The sequence below is a fragment of the Physeter macrocephalus genome, chromosome 4 (genome assembly GCF_002837175.3).
Source record: "Physeter macrocephalus isolate SW-GA chromosome 4, ASM283717v5, whole genome shotgun sequence".
In the NCBI taxonomy this organism is placed as follows: Eukaryota; Metazoa; Chordata; class Mammalia; order Artiodactyla; family Physeteridae; genus Physeter; species Physeter macrocephalus.
In genome coordinates this window covers 78,498,236-78,512,180 of record NC_041217.1, presented here as the reverse complement: position 1 = coordinate 78,512,180, position 13,945 = coordinate 78,498,236, and the positions used below count along the sequence as shown (strand labels likewise).

Genomic DNA, 13,945 nt, shown 5'->3' with positions numbered 1-13,945 from the left:
CAAGAGTCACTAAAATACATGGGAAACAATAATAATGATTTGGAGATTGTTCTTTTACACCTTTGGCTTAATTCTAGTTCTACCCCTCATTTTATATTTGATGAAACTGGTCCAGAGATATTAAATACCTTAATGAAAAATCACACAACAAATAAGAGCAGGAATAGGAAGAACTTTGATCTCCAGATGAGTGCTCTACTTTAAGTGACACCACTGTAAAGCTGAAGCAGCTAAGGCTGGGGCTGGTCCAAGCACGGAACAGTTTCACCTAAGGGCACATCCTTGTCATGCTTCAAAGTCAGAGCAACTAAATGGCTGAGTTTTAAAGGGTTGATGATCTCATCTCTCCACCCCTAACATTAAAAGATGCGGTTTTTCCCTAGTAATTGTTGGGGAAGTGCAAATTGTAGCATCTTCTTTGTATGAGGGTAGTAATCAGGAGGCTTATCTGGTCTTTGGGAAGGCTACTTAGGTGCTTGAAGGGTGGCATTACTATCAGTTTTTTCCTGGAAGGTAAAAAAGTAAAATCAAGGGAGAGGCTGGGTGATGTGGATAGCAAAGTAGAATTTTTCTCGGAGTACCTTTTTCTTAAAATTAAGGGCCAATGCCATAGTCTTTTCTAGATTCACCTTCTTACCTTAAGGACTCTTTCCTACTCCACAACAATGAAGACATTTTGATCAGGGTTGGGAGAAGGTGGTGGGGATGGGGAGAGCCAGAGCAGACATAAGTGAATAATTTACAGTTATTGATCTTCAGACAGCTGACTCCATTACTTGTAGAATCCTTCGTGTGCAGTACCAGGAAGAAGACTGATTATATGGGGGTGTTGCAGGCCCTGGGATTCCTGTTCATTTTTAATGTTTTCTCTCCATACTCTTTTTCAAACTGCTTTTCAACATTAGAATACAGATCTTCAAAGAAGACAGAATTGCTGTCTTATTTAAGTATGGATCTAGAATGGAGAGCATAATTTTGGAGGAATGTAAGAGATTTTTTTCAATGTTCCCCATCCCCACTGTCCACCCGCAGTCTTAGGACATATGTTCCATGGAGGAAATGGATCTTAGCAATGAGCAAATTGAAGTTTTGAAGGAACATCTTACTTTGTTATCTCTCTTTGCATGCCATATCTTTTCCAGGTGGTATGGCCCTAAAGACAAGATCCATATGTTATCTGCACACTCATGCTATTTTTAAATTACCACCCTTTGCTCTCAGCTACTTCAAAACTAGGGAGAGTAGGCTTCCCTCTTCTGGATTTATGTTTTACAAAAAGAACTATAGCAAGGTCTCCAAAAAGCTTCCTGGAGTGTCTTTAGATAAGCTCTTTTCTATTTTGTCTATGTAATCAAACTGCATCAGATTCCTGCCCACTCTGTACCTGTCTGGTGTGATTCTAGGATCCTAGCTGTGACCACTGAAAGTCAGACATAATCCTTAGGTCTTGATCTTTCTAAAAACAACACCAAAAGATACCTTAATCTCTCTAAAAACAGGGAGGGTGTTACCCTCACTGTCTGTCAAATCCCATCTCTAACCAGTTAGATTCTGTTGGACTTTTCCAAAACTCAACTGACAGTTGCACTCAGCGATTTTTTTTTTTTTCACTTTTTGTCCTTAATAAGTAGAACCGAGCATGAATTTGGAGAAAGTTTGTATGGTGGTTCCATTACTGATCTCAGTGAACCGTTTAATCCTCATGTGCCTCTTTTCCTTGTGTAAAATGAGTAAAAAGTAGGAGGGCTAAATGACATAAATTGTAACTCTTGTGATTCTAGAAACTAGTTTCTGTCCCAGAATCTGACTGTCCCAAATCAGACTCATTTACAAGTATAGAGATGGGTATTACAGTCAGGATCCATATTTCAAGCATATGCCCTGACCCATGTCCCTGGCAGATACTGACATACAGATATTGAGAACAGGCCTCACAATTTTTTCAAGACTGTGCCCCAGGCAGCTACTCTCGACTGAATAAAATTGGGCCTACTTGTCATCCTGGCATGGCAGGGTTAGGTTTATGAAAAACAGAGAATATGAACCTTTTCTCACCCAACTGTGAACATGAAGTGGCTTTTCAAAGGGTAAGTGGGAAGAGTATCTTGACCTGTTTTCATCCTCTGTATCTACTTTAGGTAGCAGTTTGCTTAGCTCTCAACTACACTGCTTTTTGTTGTTTCTCAGAAATATACTCATTATTTTGTAATTGTCAGTCACAATGATTTATAGGACAGTTGCTAATCCAAGAGTTTTAGGAAGGGTTACCTAGCAGATGCTGTGATCTTTAGGAGAGGAATGTAGCCACTGTCCATCCACAGCTTGGCAGGTGTGGGGAATGGGAATAGCCCTGCCTGTCTCTCCTCCCACACTCTGATCTTCTGACCTGTTGGTTCCTCTCATTTGCTGAACTCCAGGGCAAAGGAACATGATTTATGTGTTCCATGAAGGTCAGTCCTTACCCCTACTCCCCAAGAAGTACACGGCAGGTTGCAAAATGGTACACAGTGCATCTGGACGGCCAAATGGAAATATTCAGTACAGAACTATCCATTTATAGAAGTAGAAATATAACTGTTAAAAAAAAAGTGAAAAAACTCCCAGTCTTCTTAGGATAACTTTTTTTTTTAGGATAACTTTTAAGCAGGCATTAAACTTGATGGAAAACCATGTTTTCATCTCTAACGTAGCAGAGTACTTGGGACATCAGAAAAGGGCTCAATAAATATTGGCAGACTGATTAAATGAACAAATGAACATGTGAGGAGAAGGAGGGAGGTGTGCAGTGGGATATTTTAAAGATAGTTCAGGGAATTAGGAAAAAAATGTAAAGCCTAAAATAAGCCCTAGAAGCATTTTTTCAATCTCTGATATATGCTTGCTTTCTTGTGGTTTGCTTTTTCCACTAACAGGCAGAATGCATAAAATATTCTGATTAGTTGAGGCTTATTAGTTAGGTTCCAGCTAATGTTTTATATATAAATCTAAATTACTTCTCTTCTTCCCTTCTGCTTCTCTTTCTGTTTGGTCAAACCCCTGTGGGAGGGAGTAACATTCCTGTGGTGGGTAAAATAATTTCTATGGAAATTATTCAAAATGCAATTTCAGTAAACATTATGTGAAGATATGATTTATTTCTGGATTCAGTCCTTGTGCTTGCGTCATCTCCCTATTTATCATCAAGTTCTCTGTTTGCTGGCATCTCTTTTTAAGGATTTGTCCATATCAGTTTTGCATCTCAGAGGATAAACTTCCGTCAGGAGAGTTGAAGCAACCGGAAGCAAGAGAGGAAAGATTGTGTGAGAAGAGATTGTGTCCCAGGAGGCAATGGGTGTACTGAACTTTATTCCCAATCCCAGCTCTGCCATAACTTGCAAAGTGACGTTGAAAAGTCCTTAACCTCTCAGCTTGCTTTTTATCTGAAAAAATGGGAGTGGTTGAAGCAGATGATGTTCAAGGTTCCTTCTTGCCCTTAACTATAAAAGCTTACACTCAAGCAGGTGTTACATGTTTAACCCAAAGATATCCCAGTGCTTTGGAAATATATCTACAGGCTGATACGCTGAACTATCTTCACATTTTGACAGATGGTCCCACTGGGACCTCAGTGACTCCTTAATCACTTCATTATAAATCTGTGAAAGATCCAGAAACTGTGTCTTGAGTAGCGTGTTGGAGGAATCGAACCAAACTGTGACTAACTTGAAGAGTGTTGTTAGTGAGAAAATCATTAGATAATAAATCCAAAACAAAGGTGGAAAAATGAGTCTTCTGATATTATAACATGCATTGGAGTAGGGGGAGATGGTGTTTGGAAACTGGTGCCAGGGAGAGAACCTAGAGGCAGAATAAGAACTGGAGGAGATGGGAGATCATTTAACTGTAAAGGTTGTCCAGCAAATGTGCCATTACTTTTATTGATTCATACTATTTACTCATTCAAAAATCATTTAATGTGTGCTTACTGCATGCCCATAAAACTGAAGGACTAAAAATGTAATCTTTGTGTCACTACAGGTACCATGCGATGCTTCTATGTTATCACATGTACCGCCTTCTTTTCTTGGCTCTAGTTTCGTAGTTCCCGCTCTGAAACCTCAGAGAAAAAGGACTTGGAAAGCCAGCATTTTTCCCTGCCTCTCTCCCACCCTTCCTTCCTACCTTCTTCCCACACTTATTGACCACCAGCTGTTAACCTGAGACTGTCTAAGGTACTGGGGAACCATGGAGGATAAAGACATGGATTCCACCATGGAGAAGCTTGAGTATTGCAGGGAAGATTTCTTATAAAGTTGCTAAAATACAATAGTATAGGTGCCATTCTAGAGCATGGACATGATAGTGTAAACTCAGGTCCCCCAATTTCTAAAAAATGGCAACCAGATCACTCAATATGAGTCTACAAAGCCCCTGACAGAACAAGGATGCACTTCTTGGGACATCCCTTCTGGTCGACATGCACAGCTCCCACACCAGCCCCAGCTACACCTGTCAATTCTATTGTCACTGTAGTCACCTAAATAAAAACAAAATCCACATGCCTAGGGCACAGGTCACACAAAATAGGACTGTGGTTCCTCCTCAAAGAATAACACCCCTTTAGAACTTATTTTATCCCTCTTGTCTTAGAACCACTAGGGAATCAAGGAGGGAAGGTAAAGAAGGGGGTCTCTGGCTCTGATCTTTACTGGGTTAGGAGGATCCCTCTCCAATCCTGTTGCGGCTCCGTTTGTTAAATAATAAGTCTCTTTTCCTAGAACACTCAGCCTAGGTCTCATAGATTCTTAGACATTTCCGTTTGTCTGACACTCAACACCAGGAGGCGGTGGGGTGAAGTTTGACAACATGATGCTAATGACACACACTCTTCAGGGCTTTACATTCTGTTATTTACTCATCTGGCAAAAACTTACTGGGTGTCTGTCCCGTGCCAGCCACCACACTAAGCACTAAGTACACAAAGCCGAATAAGATACTATCTGTGCTCTTCCAGATCACAATTTAATGAGGGAAACTGCAAACACAAACTATTACAGGGAAGGTGTCTTTATAGCAAGAAGATCTTTTAATTTCCTTCAAATTACACTTTAGGGACAGTCCTGGGTCCACTATTTACTATTTGGATGACCTTCCGAAGGGTATTTGCCCCACTTTCCGCACCCAAAGATACCAAGTTCCCCAAGTGCCCCGACAGCTCTGAGAGGAGCACAGAGCTGACTGGTGAATGGAATTTCAAATTGGAAAGAGGAGCAGGATGCCCTTAAGAGGGATAACTACATGAGTGAAGGAAGCATGGATATGCAAATAGAAAGGCGTACAGAGGAGTGAAGATAGGGGAATAAGGTATTAACACGTCTCCCTGCATCCGTTCTTGTCCCCTTCAGTTTATTCTCAACCAGCAGCCAGAGCAACCCATTAAAATGTGTGTTATTGTATTGTATTGAGCAGACTCAATAACAATACGATACAATATTGTATTGTTATTGTTTGAGTCTGCTCAAACCCTCCAGTGGCTTCCCAAGTCCTTACCAAGACCTATAAGGCCCGGAAGATCTGTATTCTCCATCCCAGCCTCCCTTTCTGACTTCTTTGCCTATTGCCTTCCTTTTACCTTGCTCTGCTCTGGACACTCTGGTCTCCTCACCAGCCCTCAATGCTTATCACCATCTAACATATTTTAGTTAATTTACTTTCTCATTCTCTAAAATGTAAGCATCATAAAATCAGGGACTTTTGTCTGTTTTATTCTGTATCTAAAATTTAGAAAGTGCATGACTAATAACATACTTGCTAAATGAATTTCTCCAGTTTGTGGATTAGGAAACTAAGATCCAAAGAAAGAAAGTGAATGAGGTCAAAGTGCTCCTTAGAAGGAGAGTCTGGACTTAGTAAGACTTAGATCTTCTGTCTCTCTGTTCCACAGACTCTATGGTAGACAGAATAATGGGCTCCAGAGATGTCTACATCCTAAAGCCCAGAAACATATGGCAAAAGGGACTTTGCAGATGTGATGAAGTTAAAGATCTTGAGATGGGGAGATCCTTTGGATTGTTGGCTTAACTTCTGACATTCCTTCTCTCAGCCTCTTCAACTCTTAGATTTATTTATTCACTCATTTATTAATTCACTCAACCAATATTTACTATATATATTGATCTGTTTTAGCAGAAGAAAAAGGAAGGATATGAAAGGGTAACTTTTATATCTCTATGTAGTGTTTTTTAAGCCATGGAATTTTACTTTGGGGATTTCTAGTGTTTTTTAATTTAAAAGATAGAAACAAATATTTTCTGAGAGAAACTCTGAGCCACACACTGGTAGATACTGGAGATAAAAGAAAAGTCTTGAACTACACACACTTACAGTTTTATAAGGGTGACAAATGAACAGAGAATCAGATTGCCCCACCTCAAGCAAATATCACCAGGGAGGGAAACAGGGTTTCAGTGGAGGCCCAGAGCGGGGAATCTAACCCTGCCTGGAGGACAGCGTTGCAGTGGAGGGGTGGTGATTAGAGAATCCCAAAAGTAGTATCTCAGTTGAGTAGTCTGATCCTTATAAAGGTTTGCCTATCCCTGGCCTCGGGTGTTTTGCTAACCAGAGCCAGCTGTTTTGTGGATGCCTTCTTCCCACTGTCCTGCCGTCCCTTCCTGGTCCCTTCACTCACTGCCTCCCATGCCCTGGCATGACACAGGCATTTTCAGCCCCTTTCCCATGAATCTGTTTACAGCCGGCACCCTGTACAGCTCAAGAGGAGTCACAGCTCATGGTGAGTTAAGGGAGGGACTTGGAAGAAAACATGATGAACGTGGACAAAGCCAAGGGAGAAATATGCATGTTTTCATTTGCTTTCCCCAAACAAGATGCTTTCACACCACTTTCCATAATCCAAACAATAGGTTTCTCCTTAACATACTGTGAAGATGTGGTGGCTATCTATTGTAAAGCTACACGAGACATGTTTTTCTCCCAAGATGGGGTTAGCACCCCTCCTGGTGCTTCCTTCAGCACCATGTGCGCCCATATTTTATAGAGTCTCTCATACCCTACCCCAATCCCATGACTGTCTGTGTTCTCCTAAGGACTCCTAAGATCCTTCTAGAGCATCCACCAGTCTTGCCTGAGGTTGTATGGCACATGCCCTGCACACAGGAAGTGCTCAATAAATAATTGCTTAGTTGCACTGAATACTATAAAACAGTGTAGGTACTAGTTTGGGCAAATTTTGAAACATCTGAAGTCAAACTCTCATTTTGGAAGGCTGAAAAATCATTTTCAATTTTAATTTATTATTTCTAAGAAAACAAAAATGTTCCCTCAATTCTCAAATTAATATTCACCAGTGACATTTTCAACCTGATTTGAGAGGCTGAGGAGGGAATGTAGGTTGTGTACATAATAAAAATTATATTTTAATTGCCCTCTAACTTGTGGCTGTGTGTAAAGAAGAAACATAGGCTATATGAGGGAAAAATGCTTTGAAAACTCTAAAGTGGGTTGCAGATGTTAGTTTATGTTTTCACACAACTAAAGCAGAAACTGCCTATGCCCTCAGTCCCTTGCATACTGAAGCAGACATCAGTGTTTGGATGGGATACAGGAATGGTGGGAGGAATGGTTACTTTTTGCACAGAGAATTCAATTGTTCTGGGCTTAGCCAGGATGCAGATGGTTTTCCATTGCTGGAATTGGTCAGGGATGGTGGGGGAAGCGCTTAGGCATGGCTTTCACTGAATTGGCAATGAAGGCTTTCAAGAAATCTTTAAACAATAACACTGTTCAGGTACCTACTTGGAGAGGTCAACTGCTGGATTCGTTTTTTTAAATTCCAATCAAACAAGTGACAGTGACACGTCTTGGTGCCATTTCATACCATCCCTGACTTCTCAGAAGCAGCTGGCACCAGTTGTCTTCCCTGGCAGGGATCACTAGCCCTGGCTTTGCAACAGTCCAGAGAGCCTGCAGTTCTCCAGGGGAATTGCAAAATACTTGTAAATATTCTAAAAATGAAATTAAATATTCATTTTATTTTAATTTACATATGCCATCCAGTACTTTTAGAAGATGTCAGTACTGTGGAATGACATGGCCAACCGTCATATGTTTAAGCTCTGAAATACAGCTGTGAGTTCTCAGAATAAGATGCTGATGGTCCTGTGTCCAGTGCTGTCCGCTTTTCACCTTGGCTAGTGTGCGGGTTAACCAATATTTATCTTTCTGTGTGGCTGTAAAAAATTTTATAGGTCCAAGATGGTCAGATATTATTTCATAAAGCCTTATTCTAGTGAGTTCTAGTAATTCTTAATCTTTCTCAAATAATCGTCAAATCTTCTCCAATAACAAAATAACTAAGCACATTTTACAATTGTAATATAATTTTTGGTATGAGAAAACTATTTCCTGGTCTCCAGGGTATAGAAAGTAAACATATAACAAACAATTAGGAATGTTAGAATCATGGTCGGGGAGGCAGACATTCTGTGCATCTCTGTCCCAAGCTCTCCACCTCAGATTTCTTGCTCTTTTTTACTTTTTGCTTAAGCTTATCTTGGTGTGTTGCCTGGGAGTTTAGATGTTTTATTATAACACAAAAAAATTACATGAGACAAAGCCCAACTTGCTTTTCTTTTCCCTTCCAGTCCTACTATAATTTAGACAAAACTCAGCCCATTTTCTTCCATTATGTAGAATGGCTACTGAAAAGGAAAGATGTAGAAAAAAGAAAACTTTCAGGGAACAGTGAGAAACAAATGCATCATGATCTACTTAACAGAGAACTGTGGGTAAGAGTCATGCACAAGAACATGGAAATGGCTTCTTGAAAATATCTTTTTTTTTCAATTTTAAAAGGAATGCATGCACATGGTAAACAAAAATAATTCAAATTGTAAGAAAAATACAAAACAAGTAAAAATTCTCTTCTCCAGTATCCTATCCCAGATCCTGAATCCTGCTGCCCAAAGAAGAACTGTTAGTCATTTGTTATGCATCCTTCTGGAAGTATTCTGTGCATATGACAAAGATGTCACAAAACCCGCATGCTTTTCTTCCGTACAAGCACTACAACTTCATTTTTTCCCTTATTGTGTCATGAGCATCTTAACATATCAGTAAACATTTATAACTCAGTTTTAAAGAAAATGATATGCTTCATAGTATTCCATTAAATGAGAGTTATTGTAATTTGTTTATATGATCTCTTTTTGGTAGACATTTGGATTGCTTTTAGATCGTTACTATTGCAAACATTGCTTCAGTGAACACTTTTGTAAATAAGTATTTGTACACATGACAAAATAAATCTGATATCTACAGGGTTAATTTCCAAAAGTGAATTCTGAGATTATGTGTATTTGCATCTTGAAAACTATCTCCTCATTTATCTCCAAAGATGTTAACCTATGTGTACACTCAGCAACGGTGCATGAGAGTGCGTTTTCCACCTGCTCTCATCACTAGAAATTTGTTTTTATGAATAACAACATATAAACTCTATCATAGGTTACATCTGGGGTTCAAGAAAGGACTTTTACTTTTTGCTTTCATAGACATCTGTACTATGTAAATTTGATACAGTGATGATGTTTTCTTTTGTAATTAAAAAATTAAAGATTCAGAACACTTGGTTGTAACTGGTTGGTGATAAAATTTCACTTGTAAAGTAAAGCCCAGAATATGAGACCATTCTTAAAAGAAGACCATGGGAGGGAGCAGTCGGAGGCAGAGTTCTGTTTGATACAGGCAGGCTGATGGAGGGGAAGGGAATACACCTTATAGGCTACTCACCTGTGAACTAGAGGAGGTAACTCTGTGGTATCAAGGTGTAGGAGCCCAGAGATAGCTATAAATCTCTTGCAGTGTTACTATCTTCCCGTGAGGTCATAATCCCTGCAATGAGGGCTTATTTTTACAAGCTACACCTATAATGCAAAGGACAAGCCTAAGGACAATACAATCTATGCTTCTCATTTTAAGTTTTTTGGGAATAGAGTCTGCTCAGTTCCTCTTTTCCTCACATAGACTGGAAAACTTGGATCTACCCCCAGCTTTACAAATGTTCTTTAGTTTAAAAAATCCACATGTCCCACTCTCAGAATCATTACTGTAGTAGAAGAGTTTTTTTTTTTCAGGGCAAGAATTCTTTGTAAAAACAGTCTCCAGATTCAGGGTAAAATATCTGAGTCATAACAATTTAAAGCCCAATCTGGTCTGCTACCAAAGATGTTTCTACAGCATCAAGTATCTCATGTGCAATTGGTAAATAAGAAAATAACATAGAATTTGTAGAACTCAAAATTGATTTTCCTAGGCAAGGAGAGCTAGAACAGCTGGAATAAAATTATAACCTTCAGTATGAAAGGAAAAATTTTTAGTGTGGCTACTGCTAAGCAATAGTTCTTTCAGCTGTATTTTAAGAAATTTAAAAATAAGTGCTTGATTGCTGGTGGTAATACAAAATTATATAAACCAATGAAGTGGAATTTAACAATACCTAGCATTTAGTCTTGATTTTGGGCCAAATAGTGTCCCCTCCCAAATTCATATATTAACGTTCTTACCCCCAGTACTTCAGAATGTGACTGTATTTGCAGAAAGGACCTTTAAAGAGGTAATTAAGGCAAAATGAGGTTCTATAAGTGCACCCCAATCCGATACAACTGGTATCTTTGTAAGAAGAGGAGATTAGGACACAGACAACAAACAGAAAGAGGAAAGACCATGTGAGCACACAGCAAGAAAGTGGCTATCTGCAAGCCAAGGAGAGAGACCTCAGAAGAAACCAAACTTACGGAAACCTTGATGTTGGATTTCTAGCCTCCAGAACTGTGAAAAAATTAATTTCTGTTGTTTAAGCTACCTAGTCTGTAGTATTTTTTAATGGCAGCCCTAGCAAACTAATACACTCTTGGATGTATACTCTGGAGATATACTGCCACAAAAAAAGAAACAATATATAATTAGAATTATTCATTGTGATAATATTTATGATAGCAAAAAAAAAAATGGAAACATCATAATTTCCTTCCACAAGAGACTGGTAAGCTATGGTATATCCATACAATGGAGTATGATGCAGCCATACAGGATAGTGAGGAAGACCTCTGAATTGGTATGAAGTGATTTCCAGGATATACTCTTAAGTGAAACGAACAAAAAAATCAAGGTGCAACTGAGTATATGTAGTATATTATGTTTTGTGTTAGAAGAGAGGAGAAATAAAAATATGTGTATCTGCTTATTTTTGCACAAAATAGACGGAGAAAAGATTTTTTAAAATGGCAGTGGTACTTGATATAGGGTAAGGGGTAGGTAATGAGCTCAATAAGATAGGAATGGGGAGTGTGATATCCCTGAGTATATATTTCATGTAGTTTGAATTTTTGAATTACATAGGTGTTTTACAAATTCAAAAATAATTTGAAAAGATTGAAAGTCTTATTTGCAAGGCAGAAATAGAGACACAAATGTAGAGAATACATGTATGGATACCAGGGGGGAAAGAGGGAGGGGTGGGAGGAATTGGGAGACTGGGATTGACACCTATACATTATTGATACTATGTATAAAATAGACAACTGATGGGAACGTACTGTATAGCACAGGGAACTCTACCTAATGCACTGTAGTAACCTAAGTGGGAGGGAAGTCCAAAATGGAGGGGACATCTGTATGTGTATGGCTGATTCATTTTGTTGTGCATTGGAGGCTAACAACATTGTAAAACAACTGTACTCCAATAAAAATTAATTAAAAAAAGAAAAGCCTGAAAGAAGTTAACCCTAAAATTGAATACAATCAGAAAAAAATAAACCTGTTTATCAAGTTTATAAACAAAACATAACCATGCAGTTAAAAAGAATTAAGGTAACTTTTTTTTTTTTTTTTTTTTTGCGGTACGCGGGCCTCTCACTGTTGTGGCCTCTCCCGTTGCAGAGCACAGGCTCCGGACGCGCAGGCTCAGTGGCCATGGCTCACGGGCCCAGCCGCTCCGCGGCACGTGGGATCTTCCCGGACCCGTGTCCCCTGCATCGGCAGGCGGTCTCTCAACGACTGCGCCACCAGGGAAGCCCTAAGGTAACTTCTGAACACAGTAGCCTGAATGGGATGCAGTCTAAAGATTAAAAGATCTGTAACGAAATCTGGAACTTAGTAGGTTTGTTGTTGGCATTGGTATCGGAGTACTGAAATAATTTTATTTGCATTGTAGGACAGAGCAAGAAAAAAAATGTGTAGAGATACTTGGGAACTCGAAATATGCAGTGAAGAAAGATAGGAAAGAACCCTGAAATTGGAGGACACCGTTATGAACTCTGTGTCTAGCACACCTAGAAATTAGGTCTTAGTTTCTAAATACCATTGGTCAAAAAACAACAAGGCTTCTTGGGCAGATGGTCAGGTCTAGGTTTGGAGCAGGGAAAGCATAAGATAACCGCAGAATATATAGTACCAGAAATCAAGGGAGTGCTCAAAGACTAAAAATTACATGTCTGAAGGACACAGACGACGTCTTGAAGGGATTGCTAATGGCCACAGTTGAGACAAGTTGAGCATCCCAAAGAATAACATACAACACATTAATATAATAATGTAACACATTGAATTTTTAAAAATCCTTATGTCCATAGTGATACTACAAAAAAAGCAAGGCAGGAGGTGGGAGGAAAGTTATGTAGAAGGGATGATAAAAGTACAAATTTATCATTTTGCAACCATCAGTGCAATAATTGAATCAGGTGAAGCTCATCAATGGTGGATGTTAACTAGACTTATTGTGAGGATCATTTCAGCATATATACATACATCAAATCATTGTTTTGTACCTCAGAAACTAATATAATGTTGTATGTCAGTTATATCTCAATTTTAAAAATAGACAAAAAAAGATCACCAATGGTAAATTGTTATTGGAGAGCAGAGTATCCATACAACTCAAAATATTACATCACAGATTGCTTATTACTTACAAAGGGAAAAAGATATCTTTACAATGAAGAAATTCAGCAAATGCCTCTTAACCAAATGATTAAACTTATCATCCCCAATGGGACAAATGACATTAGGTACATCTACCATGCTATAGTGGGAAGTGTATATCATCTATGTAGGATACATGCCAAAATTATCCAACCTGTATACAAACTTGAGGAACCAGTCAGACAAATCCAGATTGTTGAATATCCTTCAAGATACTGGCATGGATTGTTGAAAAAGGTCAATGCCATAAAAATTTTTAAAGACTTGGGGTAGGGGGACTCTTTCAGATCATAGGAGATGAAAACTAAATAAAAACTAAATGCAGTGCATAAGGCTTGATTTGAAACCCTAGATTTCCTAGATTGAAAAAAAATAGCAAGAAAAAGACATTATTAGGTCAATTAAGGAAATTTGAATATGGGCTGTATATTAGATAATATTATTGTGTCAGGGTTAATTTTATTGGTGTGATAACAACATGGAAAGATATTGGGTTGTCCAAAAAGGTCATTCGGGTTTTTCTTTAACATAGAAAACCTGCACGAACTTTTGGCCAACCCATAGAATAATCACATAGTTTCTCTGATACCTGCTGAAGTACTTAGGGTTGGAGTGTCATGATTTGTATCTGTAACTTAAATGGTTCAGCGAATAAATAACCTCTTGCAGTTTTATAATTTTATGTTTTACATTTAGATGTATAATCCATACTGAGTTATTTTTTAGTATATGGTGTGAGTTATGGGTTGAGGTTCACTTTTTTGCATGTGACTATAAAAGTGTTTCAGCAGCTTTTATGGAAAGACTGTCTTTCTATGCTTAATTGCCTTTGTACCTTTGTCAAAAATCAGTGGACCATATGCGTGTAGGTCTATTTCTGGCCTTTCTATTTTGGTGCATAGACCTATTTATCTTCCTTGATACCAGTACCACCTGTCTTGATTACTACAGCTTTGCAAGATGTCTTAAA

The 13,945-nt window shown here is 38.7% G+C and overlaps 1 protein-coding gene across 3 annotated transcripts in view; it reads left to right on the top strand.

Moving 5' to 3' along the window:
- Nucleotides 1–13,945, top strand: part of HAO2 (hydroxyacid oxidase 2) — a 215,243-nt gene that overhangs the window by 3,459 nt on the left and 197,839 nt on the right. For all 3 annotated transcript variants that reach the window (XR_008617141.1, XR_008617142.1, XM_055084369.1), the window contains exon 3: nt 11,935–12,075. The gene's annotated coding sequence lies outside the window, so the exon portion shown is untranslated. The remainder of the gene's footprint in view (nt 1–11,934; nt 12,076–13,945) is intronic.